General features: G+C 43.3%; 1 long non-coding RNA gene across 2 annotated transcripts in view; it reads right to left on the bottom strand.

Moving 5' to 3' along the window:
• LOC106017074 (uncharacterized) overlaps positions 1 to 13,475 on the bottom strand; it is a 31,615-nt gene extending 18,140 nt beyond the window's left edge. The window contains exons 1-3 of one of the 2 annotated variants that reach the window (XR_001190276.5): positions 11,511 to 13,475; positions 10,933 to 10,988; positions 6,854 to 8,549 (exon numbers count right to left, since the gene is read on the bottom strand). This is a non-coding gene — a long non-coding RNA (uncharacterized lncRNA). Of the gene's footprint in view, positions 1 to 6,853; positions 8,550 to 10,932; positions 10,989 to 11,510 lie in introns of those variants that run through there. The other variant, XR_011808535.1, reaches the window with a different exon arrangement.
• Between the last annotated feature and the right edge of the window lie 1,587 nt (positions 13,476 to 15,062).

Here is a 15,062-nt window from a genome sequence, read left to right as displayed (position 1 = left end):
CTGCACCACGTGGGGTCCCTCCCACGGGATGCCATCCTTCCTGAACTGATCCTGCAGGGGCTGCCCACAGGCAGCAGCTCTTCAAGAACTGCTCCCACATGGCTCCGTCCCGCAGGGTCTATCCCCCAGGAGCAAACTGCTCCAGCACGGGTCCCCCAGAGGCAGCAGCTCCCCCCAGCCCCCCTGCTCCTGCGGGGGCTCCTCTCCACAGGCTGCAGCTCCAGCCCGGGGCCTGCTCCTGCGGGGGCTCTCCATGGGCTGCAGCCTCCTCCAGGCCACATCCACCTGCTCCACCAGGGGCTCCTCCACGGGCTGCAGCGTGGAGATCTGCTCCATGTGGGACCCATGGGCTGCAGGGGGACAGCCTGCTCCACCAGGGGCCTCTCCACAGGCCACAGGGGAACTGCTGCTGCCTGCCTGGAGCACCTCTCTCCTTCTGCACTGACCTTGGCATCTGTAGGGATGCTTCTCACTCCTTTCACTCTCTCCCAGCTGCTGTTCCCCAGCATTTTTTATTTATTTATTTTTTATTATTATTTTCCTTTCTTAAATATGCTCTCACAGATGTGCAAACAATATCACTTATTGGCCCAGCTCTGGCCAGCAGCAGGGCCCTTACCTAACACGGGGCAGCTTCTAGACTCTTCTCATAGAATCCACCCCTATGGCTTCCTGCTACCAAAACCTTGCCACATAAAACCACTACATACCTAGAGAGACAAATAGTCAAAAGAACTCAGTAAATGAATCTGACACTTGCCTTTCGCAGCAGTTTGGTGCCCCAGAGTAGCCTTAAACCCCAGTGCTTTAGAAACTTTTCTTTCTTAGACAAATGTTAAGATATTCAACTCTATTTGAGTACCTACAGCTCTGTATATACATAGAAACTGTATTTAGGAGGTGCTTTAGCAGAATAAATGCTCTCTATTACATGGAGTCCTGTTTTCAGTTCTCATGGCTACTTGCAGAGAGCAAGAGGACCAGATGGCCCAGCAATGTCTTCTTGCTCCCAGCAGAACATGTCCAACTTTGGGCTTGAACAAAGGTCGGCCACAATCCGGCAGTCAGTTAGTTACTCATGCATTCAATTAGAGTGATTTTCTCTCACACATTCTTGGAGATGTAGCACTTCCCATGAGTGGCTGTGAATAGATCTTTGAAGAGGTTCTTGCAGCATGAATGTACCTCTGTTTCTGCAAGCACTGAATAGAGGGCAAATTTGGTTCAGAAATATAATCTCTAATAGTATATTTATAACAAGTGAGATCTGTGCATTCATATCTCATTCGTTACCCATACAGACCTTGAAACAAAATCCAGAGCATACTTTGAGGGGAAAAAAATGTGTTGTGAATGGAGCACTGTGCAAGGAATAGGGAAGATAGGGCTTGCAGCTTACCTTCAGTAATTTTTTTATTATTATTATTATTATTTTTTATAGTCCTAAGCTATGTCTATCTGTATTGACAGCTCATTGGAATCCATAACTGTAGCTGGTGCTCCTAGCTTTGGTAGCATGATGAATATCAGATACTATTAAGAATATGATATTGTATGTTCTAAAGTTGATGGTAAAATTCACAGAACCTCTGAGGTTGGAAGAGATCTGTGAAGATCATCTGTCCCAACCATCCCTGCTCAGAGCATGGCCAGCTACAGCAGGTCACTCAGGACTATGTCCAGTCAGATTTTGAACAAGTCCAAGGATGGTGACTCCACAGCTCCTCTTGGCAACCTGCTCCTGTGTTCAGTCACCTCCACAGCAAAAAGTTTCCTCTAAGTATTCTCGTTTCAGATTCATGTTTCAGATTTTGCCCCTTGTCCTTTCCCAGGATACCACTAAGGCAAATCTGCCTCCATCTTCTTTATCCCCATCATCTCTCAATCAGGTATTTATACGCACTGACAAAATCCCTCACGAGCCTTCTCTTATCAAATCTAACAGCCCCTTCTCTCTCAGGCTTTCCATGTATGCTGCAGTCCCTACATAATTGCAGTTCTTGGCTGCATTGTTACATCCATGTCTTGTACTGGGGAACCAGGGCCTGGACACAGCACTCCAAGCGTGACCACACCAGAGCTGAGCAGAGCAGAAGGATTACCTCGTTGACCTGCTACAGTTCAGGAGGTTGTTGGCTTTCTTTTCCAGGAGGGCACATCACTGGCTTACAGTCAACCTGCTGTCCAGCAGGACACCCAGGTCTTTTTCTACAAACCTACTTCCCAACTGATCAGTACCCAGTCCATCCTAGTGCCTTGGGTTATTCCTCTGCAAGTGCAGGATTCTGCCCTTCCCTTTGTTAAAAGGATCCTATCAGCCCATTTCCCCAGCCTGTCAAGGTCCCTGTGAATGGCAGCACAGTCCTCTGATGCATTAGCTATTCCTTCCAGTTTTGTATCATGCGCAGAGCAAGTCCAGGAACCAGAGACATGATGTGGATTATAACACAGGAACAGAAGTACATTTTGACCTTACTAGTAGATTCTGCTTGTATGGTTTGCAGCCACAAAGCTGCTCAGGCCACCTAGACTTTAAGATGAACCCATTTCTGTGTGTTCACCATCAGCTCACCCATCAGAGGCACGATGGGGCCACTGCACAGAAAGGCCATTTGTCTTGTTCATGCTGCACCATGCTGTTCTCAGTCATGAAAATAAATCAATTACACGGGAAAACGAAGGAGAAACAACAGCTGGTTTTGAGCAGAAGTGTGGCAACTCTGAGATACAAGTAAATGTCAGCATTTTTAATTGGATTTTTTCCATTTTGTGAACAATCTCCTTTTGGAGTCTATCTTTCTGTATAACAAGGAGTGTGCCTACTTTCTATTTATAACTTTGCTGGGAAAGATTCAGTGTTTTGATTTTATTAGAACGCTATTAAAACAGAAACATTCCAGAGTCCCAAACTGAAAGATAAATTCATATTCATGTTTGTGTTCCCTTCTAGCCTGTGTTCCCTAGCAGAAACACTTGATGGGCACAGTGTAGTGTTACTGCTTGACTCGTCCACTTGTACCTAACATATCCAATGTCTTCTCTATCAACTAGTGGTAAGCAAACAGTGACACTTAACTGTTTTTTAAAATTAAGCATAATTTAGTTTTTAGGTAACTGAGGATGTGCTTCCAGACATGGAAGACATAACTTAGGTTTCTAAACAGACATATCAATTAACATTGTGTTGGAAAGAGAGGGATGTTCTTTACAGATTGAAGACTCAATGAGGATTAGTGTACTGAACCAGTTTCCTGATCTGCCAGCAAGTTTCCTGAATATTCCCAGGCAAATTGCTTAATCCGTTTCTCCATTTCCTATCCGCAAAACCAGCATATTCCTACTTCCCTTCTTTCTAGTCTTAAGCTATCTATCTTGGTTATAAAATGGTAAGAGCATACCAGTACTCTGCAGAGGTTAGAATTACCAAAATAAGAGACCAGCAGTGCCACAATGACACATATTTACAACACTTCTCATAAGGACTGAACACTTCTACCCTGTAGACAGTTTTGGTACATGCTAGCTTTTGCAAATGCTCAAAGATAATTTTGTTTCTCTTTGGGCCACATTTTTCAGATAGGTATTTTCCCCTTCTCATCTTCTTAATTTTAATTTTAAATATAACTTTGGAGCAAAACTTAGATAACATGATATCTCTAGCATAAAAGACAACTTGGAAATGCACTGAATATTTATCCCTTTCCAGATCAACCACCAATTGGTCTCACCAGACAAAAAATAAAAAGTGCTTCAGTACAATTTAAATTCCATTCTCAAGTTGAACTTTGCTTGTGATGTACTGGGAAGACATATAGATGAACATGAAAAAATAACCTGAGGCATACTACTGAAGATTAAAATTAGATCTCCATTTATCTGTTTTTTTTTGTTTGTTTTGTTTTGTTTTTTTTCAAAGCACTTACATATATTGACTCATATTCTTACACAGAATTTCATCTCTTGGTTTCACTCATTACAGGGAGCAGAAGTGCTAAATACTCACTACAATTTTTCCACCCAGAACCATGAAATCCAAGAACAAGAATAACAATAACAGTCCCCTATGAGCAAGAAATGTCCTTTCTATTCTTGCCAACTCTGCTAGTCACCACTGTAGATACAGTCTTCAGTTTAGAGAGAGAGAGGAACAGTGCTGGCAAAGTGCCGTAACCACTTCACCAGAGGAGACAACAAAGAGCTAGAGATTTGAGAGAACAGTCACCATCAGAAGCACTGCGCACAGAGTGTGTTTTATTATATTAATGTTTGTTGGAAGTATAGCATCACCAAAGCATTTTTGAGGCAAACCAGTACTAGCCAGGAAACTATCACATAACATATTTTTCAGATTTCCAGTAATTTGCCATTTATTTTACTACAGAATTATCACCAATATAAGTACTTTATATTAGTGCCTTGCTGCACATAAGAGCTGCATCAAGAAATACCAGCTCAAGAAATGTCCTGAGAACTTTCAGCCTGAAACATTAGCTTGTGTCTTTACACCATTCTGCAACATCACTGAGCAAACAATCTCCTGATGCTGTATCAGCCTGAAGAAATGCTGTTCATCTTCTTTACTGCCAGAATAGATCCCTGCCAAGTAAGAGCTATTGCAAGATATGACATTAAATCTGAGACTCCTTGTTTTCTTCTGGCCATTGTCTCCTCACAGTCAGAAAAAAGATCTTGACAGAAAACACAACTAAACACTGACTTAAAAAAAAATATAAATGAGACTTGATTTTTAGCCATCTTTCTCCAGGCCTGATGAAGTCAATCCCAAACTCACCCCCAACACACCCAAAACCTCAAAGTCAAGAAAAAAAGCTTTGTGCTACAGTACTAGCAGCTCATGCTTTGACAGGTTTCGTCAGCTATTTCTACCTGAATCGCACGCTTATTTCAGTTGTGAATTAGGATTTATGCTTTAATATACTTCTTCTTTATCATCCTTCACAAGAGCCTTTTCTCACTGTGATATAGCATCCTTGGACAGGATACAAACTAGGACAAAATCTTTTGTCTACAGGCACATGGATTACAGCTTTACTTCTGCTATTCTAAGAGGTATGAATAAATTATACTATAATTTTGTCCGACATGCATTGTTCACTAAATCTCTTCAGCGATAGACACAGCTGGTGTTTCAGTCTGGGACTACATATGTGAGTTTACACAGTATAATTTACAGCAAAAATATTTCCTTGCAAGTTAATATCACAACAAAACTGTGTTCTCCTCTTGGATTTTAATCCAACTGATTTTTATCTCTAACTCTACCTTCCAAACCATGTACACAGCCGGGTGCTGGACTGCAAATGACCTCACTCTGGTAATCATACACACATGCACTTAACCTGAAAAAACCAACAACCCCCAAAACAGAACTCGACAAATCAAGGCTGCATTAAGGCAGCTGCCTAAAATACTGCCCATTCAACAGGTGTTTCTAAATGTTTTCAGTACTTTAGCAATTGTGCCTATATAATTATTGCACAGTGATGTATTTTTTCAGAGTTTATTTATTTTTTAAAAAACAGTTGAATGACATCACTCTGCCTGGACTCAGACTCTCTGGAAAACATTTAATTACTCCACTCAGTTGAAAATGTTTGCCTTTATTTATGTAGATTTGGAGGCCACATCTAATACCCTAGAGTTTAATAACAGAACATAGCATTCAGGGCCAGAGGCTGACTACTAATATATAAAGACATAATATAAAAACACACTTTTATATAGAACAAGCCACGTATCTAGGACAAGGAAAAGATTCCCATCTCTGACATTTTGATAGCAAAAAACACAACTCTAGGCTGGTAATCCACCTTATTATTTTGCATTGCTATTTAGGAAATTCCTGGATAATATTATAGTACTACCAGTGTTTCACTAGACAAGCTTAAAATAAAACAGAGGAAAACTTAGGAAAACAAAAGCATAGGTCTGCACTATGTATGTGTCTTCTCTGCCGAAACTAGTTTAATTCAAATCATGGTTAATAAAATTACAGCAGACTGTTCTGCTCTTTTCCATACAATGGCATTTTCTGCAAAAAGGAAATTTTATCTTTTTCAAAGACAGCTTTTAGAGGAATTCCTTCTAAATTTGGGGCAGATACTAAGAAGAAAGGAAACGAATCAAAGAACATACTACCTTCCATTTGGAGAAAAAAAAAAAAAAAAAAAAAAAAAAAAAAAAAAAAAAGAATGCATCTTCAATAGTCCTTTCAATATAAAAATTAAGAAGCTTTGTTTATAAATAAACACTACTAAATCAGAAATCTTTACCACACATACAGTCTTGCCTTTGATGAAAGATTAAAAAAGAACAAGCCATATCCTACAGGGCTGAGTCCCATTACTCAGTCACTCCTACAAGGTAAGGTACACCTGGGTGCTTTGATTAACAGCAAGCTGAATCTGAGTTGGCAGCATGCCCTGCCAGCAAAAAGGTCCAACCGTGTCCTAGAGTGCTTTAGGCACAACACTGCTGGCTGGTTGAGGGAAGTGACTGTCCCACACTGCTCTGGGGTAGCTCCACATCCAGTACAGTATGCAGTTTGGGGCACCACAGTATAAAAAGGACATAAAACTATTAGAGAGTGTCCAAAGGAGGGCTACAAAAATGGTGTAGGGTCTAGAGGGCAAGATATATGAGGAGCAGCTGAGGTCCCTTGGTTTGCTCAGCCCCGAGCAGAGCAGGCTGAGGGGAGGCCTCATGGCGGCCTGCAGCTCCCTCACGAGGGGAGCGGAGGGGCAGGTGCTGAGCTCTGCTCTCTGGGGACAGCGACAGGACCCGGGGGGGACGGCATGGAGCTGGGACAGGGGAGGGTCAGGCTGGGGGTTAGGGAAAGGTTCTGCACCCAGAGGGTGGTCGGGTACTGGGACAGGCTCCCCAGGGCAGTGGTCACGGCACTGAGCCTGTCAGAGCTCAAGAAATGTTTGGACAATGCTCTCAGACACGTGGCTTGATTTCTGGGTGTTTCTGTGTGTGGAGCCAGGAGTTGGAGTCAGTGATCCTTGTTGGTCTCTTCCAACTCTGGATATTCTGTGATTCTACAAAGTAGTACAAACCCTACTTCCCTAAAACAGCAGGACACAAGAGGTGATCGGATGGTCCTACTTTCATCTCTTCCGAGAGTACCCAGGGCTAAGGACTCACTGCACAGTCATACATGTGCACCTTCAGGAGACAAATTCTCACCTACCATGCTCTTTCAGAAAGTCTCTGTGGAGGACACAAAGAGAAGACGCTCAGAGGAAGCAGAAGAGCAGCCAAGAGCCTATGTCATTACTGACATCTAATCCTAACTAATTAAATAGCTCATTATTTGCAGACTTTGGTAGTTACTTGCTCTAGAGATTGCGATCACTTAGTGATACTGCAACTGACTGAAGGAAGAAGCCAGTCCTGAGCCTGACAAATATGACTCAGGGCATTAAAAAAAAAGAGAGGATGCAAGGATCCAACATGTGCAGAAACTTCCCAAGGTCTGCCCAGGGGAAATAGGACCTGTTATTGCTGGGGGTGAGAATGCCTAAATATCTCAGAAGTCTTGCCCCCATGAAAGCTGCCTGGACTCACACCTCCCTGCAGAGCCACCAGGTCTACCCACACTACCATATTTCATCATCCTCTACCCCTGGGAGGACAGTTTCCACTTGGGCTGGCCTATAGGCATGGCTTCTGCTACAGAGAGCATGTTTGCTGGCCATAGCCTCCTGCCCCTGTAGCTGATACAGCCTGAGGATTTGGCCCAACACTGACCAGGGTTATTTTATGGGATGAGATCACAGCAATATTTTTGGAGAGTTATACGCACATCGCTGGAAACAGAGTGGAAACTCAGAGGTGAAGAGGAGCTCTCTTGTGTGGAAAGTTTTAAAGGTACCAAATACTAAGTGCTCATACGGGGCTGATTTTTTCACCAGTAATTAAGAGCTTTACCATTAACGAGAGCTGCATTAAAATTCTTTTGCATCATTAAGAACAGTCCCCTCCCCTAAAAACTGGAAAGATTTAATAAGGCCTCATAAGCCAGAAAAAAAAAAAATAGAAAAAGAGGGGAAAAAAAGAGGAGGAAAACAGAATAAAGATTATTTCTTCACAATTTCATCTCCCCAGCCCCCATAATTAAAGAGCAGGCAAATGCAGCATATAAGAGGTAAAAAATGCTGGAGAAAAAAAAAAAAAAAAAAAAAAAAAAGAAAAGAAAAAAAAATCACACAGAAAAGCCTGTGCTGGTTAAGTGACCACATCAGCCGACTTTTCAGACTGAGAAGTGCTGTGGTCAAGCTAATGATCTTCCCCAGTATCAGCAGAAATAATGAGCAATCTCCTCCCGACCGGCCGCTGCTTTCCACGCGCCCGGGCCTCCCGGGCTAGGAGGCAGCTGTGCCGGCAGCCTACGCAGGGACTATAATAGCATCATTCTGCGCCGCGAGGTTCAGCCCGAGTTCAGGAGCCGCAGCTCACACACCCTCGTTGCCATCTGGCTGGGGAAAGCATCACTTAGGCTTTTGTTGCAGAGCGACGCACACGGGCTGGAAAATTCAGTTTGCTCATTTTAATAGGAAATGCTACAGGGTTGCCGTACGGTTCAAAACAACTCGAGCAAGTATTTGCAAATATACTCTGTGAGGAAAAAACACTAACACAATGAGTGGAAACAGAACTCACTGCTAGCATTTTGCCTTCCTTTTGAAAAATAAAGGCACTGGATGACTAATTTATTTGTGGTTTGTTTACTGCATCTCATTGTATTTTTACAGAACAAATTAAATCTGCTTTAAAATGAATGCCTATGCTATGCCCCTAAGTTCAAACATACTAAACTGCACCCTGAATTCATTTCTAACTGAATGGAAAGCTATTCAAATAGTTTTAAGTAAATATTCATTACACCCAGAACTTAACGATTATTTTTATTTTTTCTTCCTTCCAGAGAGAGAGAAATTTATGAATGGCCACATTCAGTTGTGCTTATTCAAGATGCAAATAAAGAAAACAAAACACACCAGAGTAATGAATAGCTCATGGCTTTTTTTGGAAAATCCCATTCTGTTATCTTCCTCCAATGCATAGGACACTTACAAGGAAGAGAAACACGCCACTGTGGTATTCTCATCAATGACAAATTTTTAAGTGGCTTGGATCTTAAGGACATGTGTGGCCTGCCAGAATGCCTTGAATGATGTGTTTGTTTACTGTGATGCGCATGGATCTAAGAGCTCCTGGTGTGGTGGTTTATCAGGGAACCCAAAGGGAATAGGATTTGCCTGTGCCTTGCAGAGGATGTGTGACTTGCAGCAATGCAGTGGGGAGTATAATTGCTTATATGTGAGTTTGCTGCTGAAGGACCAAAAGAATGCTCCAGTGTACCTAACATACTTCAGAGTAATAACATGAGTGGATTCTCTGCCCCTCTTACACGTTTACATTTCCTAAACGTGACTAGAAATAGTGCTAAATTTTGGGATGCTTCATGATTTGCATATCCCTAGAACACACGTAGTCCACCCAAAGGGTGTGTAAGCGATAAAAGCCAACAGCAGACCTTCCAAACCACTTGTGAAAATCCCATCCCCTGTTACTCTTGGCTAGAAATAAACTCATTAATTTGGGGTGGGATTTGTTCTACCAAAAGTTAGTTGGCGAGGGCTGAGCTAGTCACTGTGGGACCCTGGTAGTCAGTGGAAAGCAATGCGCGCCTCCTGGGAGGCGAGATGAATCACAGAAAGGCAGCGATGCTTTTTTCCAGAGCACCCTTCCAACAATGTGTGCTTCGGGAACTTCTGAGCCAGCGCCTGTAGCTGTGTGTTAAAACCTGTCAAGGGCTCCACAGCAGGCCTCTTTTTTATATGTATTTTTTTCCTGTTAGAACTATTAAAATCACTGTCTCCTCCATGGTCTTTCCTAGCTTTTAGCATGCTATTTACCCTCATTAAGACCTTTCTTCTGATCCCATAAGTGCTTGCTTCAAGAACTCGTGGTGAACAACCTTGCTGAATTTTTCGGGAAGCCATGTGGTCTATCTCAACCTTTGTCCACACTAACCGAGCCTTTCAAAGGCTTCCCAGGCAGTTTGTAAGGCGTGACTTCTCTCTAGAAGTTGAACCAATTCTTCCACAGCATATTTATTCGAGTTTCCACCAATACATCATTTATTATTGCTTCTATGATTTTTTTCAAGCCCAGACTGATCAGCAGGTCCCCAGCAGTACCTTTTAAGAAGAGAGCTGGTACTGCATGCGAGACACTTTCTAACCCTCTCCTACCAAGTCTGTGCAAAATGAGGACTCCAGACAGTAGCTCACTACTTCACCTTTCAGTTCCTTGTAGCAGCCTTTGGTGACTACTATCTACCCCCGATTACCTTGTTTCACTGTTCTATGCTATTACACTTCTACCAACCCAGGTCTGAAACTCTTCTGATCAGCAAATATGGAGTTCCTTACAATAAGTACAAGCCTATTTTTTTTCCTCCTCATTTTGAACTCACTTGTTTCCTGTCTCATCCTTGGATCATCGGCTTTTAAATGTAAGGTTATTACTTTATCCTATAAACTCATTGCCTTTAAAAACAGCCCAGACAATGCAAGCTCTTCCATGGGTCCCTAGATAACCATCATTCTGCCAATAAAAGAAGGATTTGGAAGTGCCATGATCAAGCCCCAGAAAGAGAGGGGAAAAAAAGAAAAAGTGTCGGAGTTTTTTCTAACCATTGGAAAGTTTGTAATGACCCCCACAAAAAGCTTCAAGTCAGCTTTTCCTGCCAGGACAGAGCTATCACCACTCGGGTTGCCTCTTCCCAGAGGAACAAAAGCACCGTGGATGTTGACAGGGCCTGATTTATGGTTTGGGGTTCTTACTCATATTCGATCATCCAAGTGTTAAGAACACATCTATTAACTTGCTCGTACTTACTCATCCAGGATGCCAGCTGAGTTACACAATTCACCTTCATCACTCTTTCCTTAAACCTTCAAATACAAAAATGCAGATTTAGCACCACAAGCTGCAATTCAGACTATTTAAACTATCTCACTTCAGAAGAAACACTTAATTACAAAACTACATCCCCCAAGACTCTTTTAGCTTCAGGTCAGATACTGCTTCATCTGCAGCAGCCAAACTCTGAACAAGTCTTAACAGAAGGCTTTACATCTGCATAAAAAAATACCTCAACAGTATCAGCTACCAAGCATTTCTGTACAAGTTACGTGTCGCTTAAGCTGCTGCCTCATCCATTATTTCTGAAGAGCTCCTTTTTCCTCTGCAATATTCCCCTTCTTAAAAAATATGACTTCCTTCTTTTTCTACGGAGATGACTAACCCATGGACACTTAACCTCCTAACACTATTGTCTTCCAGGAACACTACTACAAGAAAAAAAAAAAAAAAAAAAAAAGGCAAGCAAACAACCTAACCATCCCTCCCACCTCTGTGCCTGCAAACAGGTTATTCAAATTCAGCAGAGAGAGCAATTTTCGTTAGGAAAGCACCTTTTCTTTGTTCTGCAAAATCCCACTCAGCTTGTGTTGAGCTATAAACCTCCTAACACCACCACTCCCCACTCCAGCCCACAGTAAGAGCAAACATCCAGCTAAATACCAGTGGCCTAGCACGAGACCAGGTGCTAACACACAGCTTAAGAGCTGGAAACACCTGGGAGCTGTTGGGGCAGCTGTGCTGAGATGAGGCAGGCCGGGTTTGTATTCCCCAAATGCTTGTTTTCCGTCCCCATGGTTATTTGTGCAACAGCACAGAGGGTGCTCAGCTGCATGTCCTCTTGCCATGTGCTGTCACCAACCCCTGCAAGTGCTGTGTCTTGGCCGTGGGTCGTGTTGCTGTTCCTACAGGGTGGATCACAGAATTGTAGGGGTTGGAAGGGGCCTCAAGAGGTCATCGGGTCCAACCCCCCTGACAAAGCAGGTTCCTTAGAGCAGGCTGCCCAGGTAGGCCTCCAGACAGGCCTTGAATATCTCCAGAGAAGGAGACCCCACAGCCTCCCTGAGCAGCCTGTCCCAGTGCTCTGTCACCCTCACCGTGAAGAAGTTTCGCATGTTTGTGTGGAACTTCCTGTGCTCCATTTTGTGGCCATTGCCCCTTGTCCTGTCCCCACAAACCACTGAAAAGAGGTTGGCCAAGTCCCTCTGTCTCCCACACTTAAGATACCTGTAAACATTGATAAGATCCAACATAAGGATGTTGACAGAAGCAGATGCTGGTTCAGACGCTGCTGCTGAGCATGGCAGAGTTTATTTTTAAGAAATGCATTAATTTTTAATTTAAGATCACACATAACCTCATCGCTGTGCGTTTGTAAAATGATGTGCTGCAGGCAAAGCCTGAATTACTGTCATCCAGCACATTAGCATGTCATTAAGAGGCTCACTTTTCATCAACACCGAGTGAGCTGAAGCTGCCGAGGCCACAAGGCATGCTTAGTTCTTCCACAGGTGCATTTCTTACTTTCTTACAGGTTTCTTACTTCTTACTTACAGGTTTCGTCTGTACATTTTACAATATCCTGTAGACACCCTCCCATTTTGAGGGCGGCAAAACAGAAATGCAGAAAGATAAAAGTGACTGGAAATGTAAAGGGGCCAAGAACCGAGCCAGCTTTTGAAAGCACTAAATGTGCCTCATTCAGCCGACAACATGGAGCTCACAGCCACTGGTCTTCCAACCCGTCTTTCGTACCCATTACCTCCGTGCCATCACTGCACTAAGAATCACAGAACTTATGGATACAAGAACCTAGGCCATGCTAAAAGGCTGACTTTATGATCGGCTTCTGGTATGGTTGTGGGGCTGATCCTGTCTTGTTTATGTTGGGAACACAGAAATAACATTTTTGAACTACTGGAAACAGAACAGCACTGCTTTCTTTACACAGTGAGTTCAATAAAACTGTGTTATTTATCTCTTACTGTGGTTTGACAGCCCTTAAATCCTGCTGGTAGTGTCTCCTACCACGGAGAACTTGCCTGTTAGCTGACACCTCGCTGATTCCATTTTCTTCTTTCCATGCTGGGACCCTGGCCACTAGGACAATGTTCAGATAACCCACGTTCCCATGCATTTCATTCATAGTGAAAGACCAACAATTAAGCACATTCCCAGAACACAGTGGTACCAAATCCTAGAGCAGGGCTTGTTACCCACAGCCATTTGCAATAGGAGCCCCACTTCAGCCTACTACAGATGCAGAGCCCCACGCTAACGGGGGCTCAATCAAATCCTGAAGTTTGTCTTTGTGCCACGAAAGTGCAGAGGATCCAGTATTTGTTTTCAGACTTCTGTCAGTGTATTTTTTATAACAGTTTTAGAAAGCCTCAAAGTTTGGGGAATTCTTACTATCAATTTAAAGCATTTAAGTCTTTTTTTGGAAGAAGGTAATTATGTAAAGTACCAGATCTTAAGACAGATTTGGGCTTTTAACAGGAGAATTCCTAATCTCATTTAATTTATTATTAATCAGGTTTCCAAAATGGAGTGATTCACAGAAAGCCATAAAGTATCTCCTCCACTTTCCCATCCCCAACCTCTGTGGTTTTGCAGTAGACAAGTTACAGAAAGCGAGTTGATCGTTCTTTTAGTCTGTGCTGAGATTCTCAAAATCTGGTCACAGCTTTACTATTGCTGTGAAGTTACAACGTAGCAACAAGTAAATTCCAGTTAGCTGCCTATTTCATGAAGTATTATAAATACATTTAAAGCTAAGACCACAATATAGATGGAGGGTGCTTCAGGTATATGCTGATGCCACCCCATGAAGGCTGAGCTCAAGGAATCATACAACACCAGAATATCCCAAGTTGGAAGGGACCCACAAGGTCATCAAGCTCCTGGCTCCACACAGCACCACCCAAAACTCAGACCGTGTGTCTGAGAGCATTGTCCAAGCACTTCTTGATCTCCAGCAGGCTCAGTGCCATGACCTCATCCCTGCTCTGTCCCTTTGGGATACAACTACACACCTATTCTTGCAAGGCAGCGATTCAGAGCTGCCATCCCAACCCTTTTCTCCAGTGGTTATGAAATGCACCAAGAACATCACGTTGGGCACCACCCTTCCTCCAGCCAAGGCAGCCACGCAAGTGCCTGCATCGACTCTTTTCCCTTCCTTCTTACAACCAGCAAGCAGAGATGCTTCAATGAGCACCTGGGAGATGCAGATTGCTTCTGGGTGACTTCAGATTACCCAGGGGTGCTGCGGGGTTCTGAAATACTCTCAAGGCACCCTCACTTACTTCAGTGCTGTGGGAGAGCAATCGCTGGATGAACAGCAGCCGGAGGAGAGATGAAACGCTGAAAGGTTACAGCAGAGACCAATGCTGTAACCTGGGGTAAATTCAGCCTGTGATAGAAGCCGCCCGTCCCTTCACTGCTGCCTGTCCCAGGCCAGGTGCTGCTGGAAGGCAGGAGGTGCAAACGGCTTCAGGAGGTGACTGGGGCTCAGTCTGAACCATGCAGCCTGAACACCTGGACTTCACACACCCAGCAGCGGCTAAGGAAGAGGTGAAGAGCAGTGCGATTTCTTTCCGAACCCCACCAGCTGCAATCTCACTCAGGGTCCCATCAAACCTCACTTTTCCTTTTAGTTCTCAGTGGAATTTCCTGCCTGTTTTCCACAAACACTTGTACAGCTCCTGCGTGCACGTTGGAGGAAATCCTGACACAAGTGGATTTTGATTGACTGATCCGACTTTTGAGACTTACTTTGTTTTTTCAGTTTCTCACAAACCAACTCTGGGTTCAACGTCTGTGTCTGCAGAAAGCTCTTGTGAAAACTCGGAAAAAAATCATCTTGGTAATACTTGCGATGAGCGTTAGCAGAGAACGTGGATGTCCCTGCTACCTACATGCAACCAGCTGAACTTCTGCTTCATTTTAGCATGCTAAGGGACCAATCCTAAACCAGCCTTCCTCTAAAATTCCTGTGTTCCTGTACAACATTTTCTGGTATATCGACGGTCAAATCTAGATTATTTAGTCTGGTGTATTGGCCAAATTTTAAGTGATTTTTCTGATACTATCAAACATTTTGC

The sequence above is a fragment of the Anas platyrhynchos genome, chromosome 3 (assembly GCF_047663525.1).
Source record: "Anas platyrhynchos isolate ZD024472 breed Pekin duck chromosome 3, IASCAAS_PekinDuck_T2T, whole genome shotgun sequence".
Lineage (NCBI taxonomy): Eukaryota > Metazoa > Chordata > Aves > Anseriformes > Anatidae > Anas > Anas platyrhynchos.
This window is presented reverse-complemented; position numbering and strand designations above follow the sequence as displayed.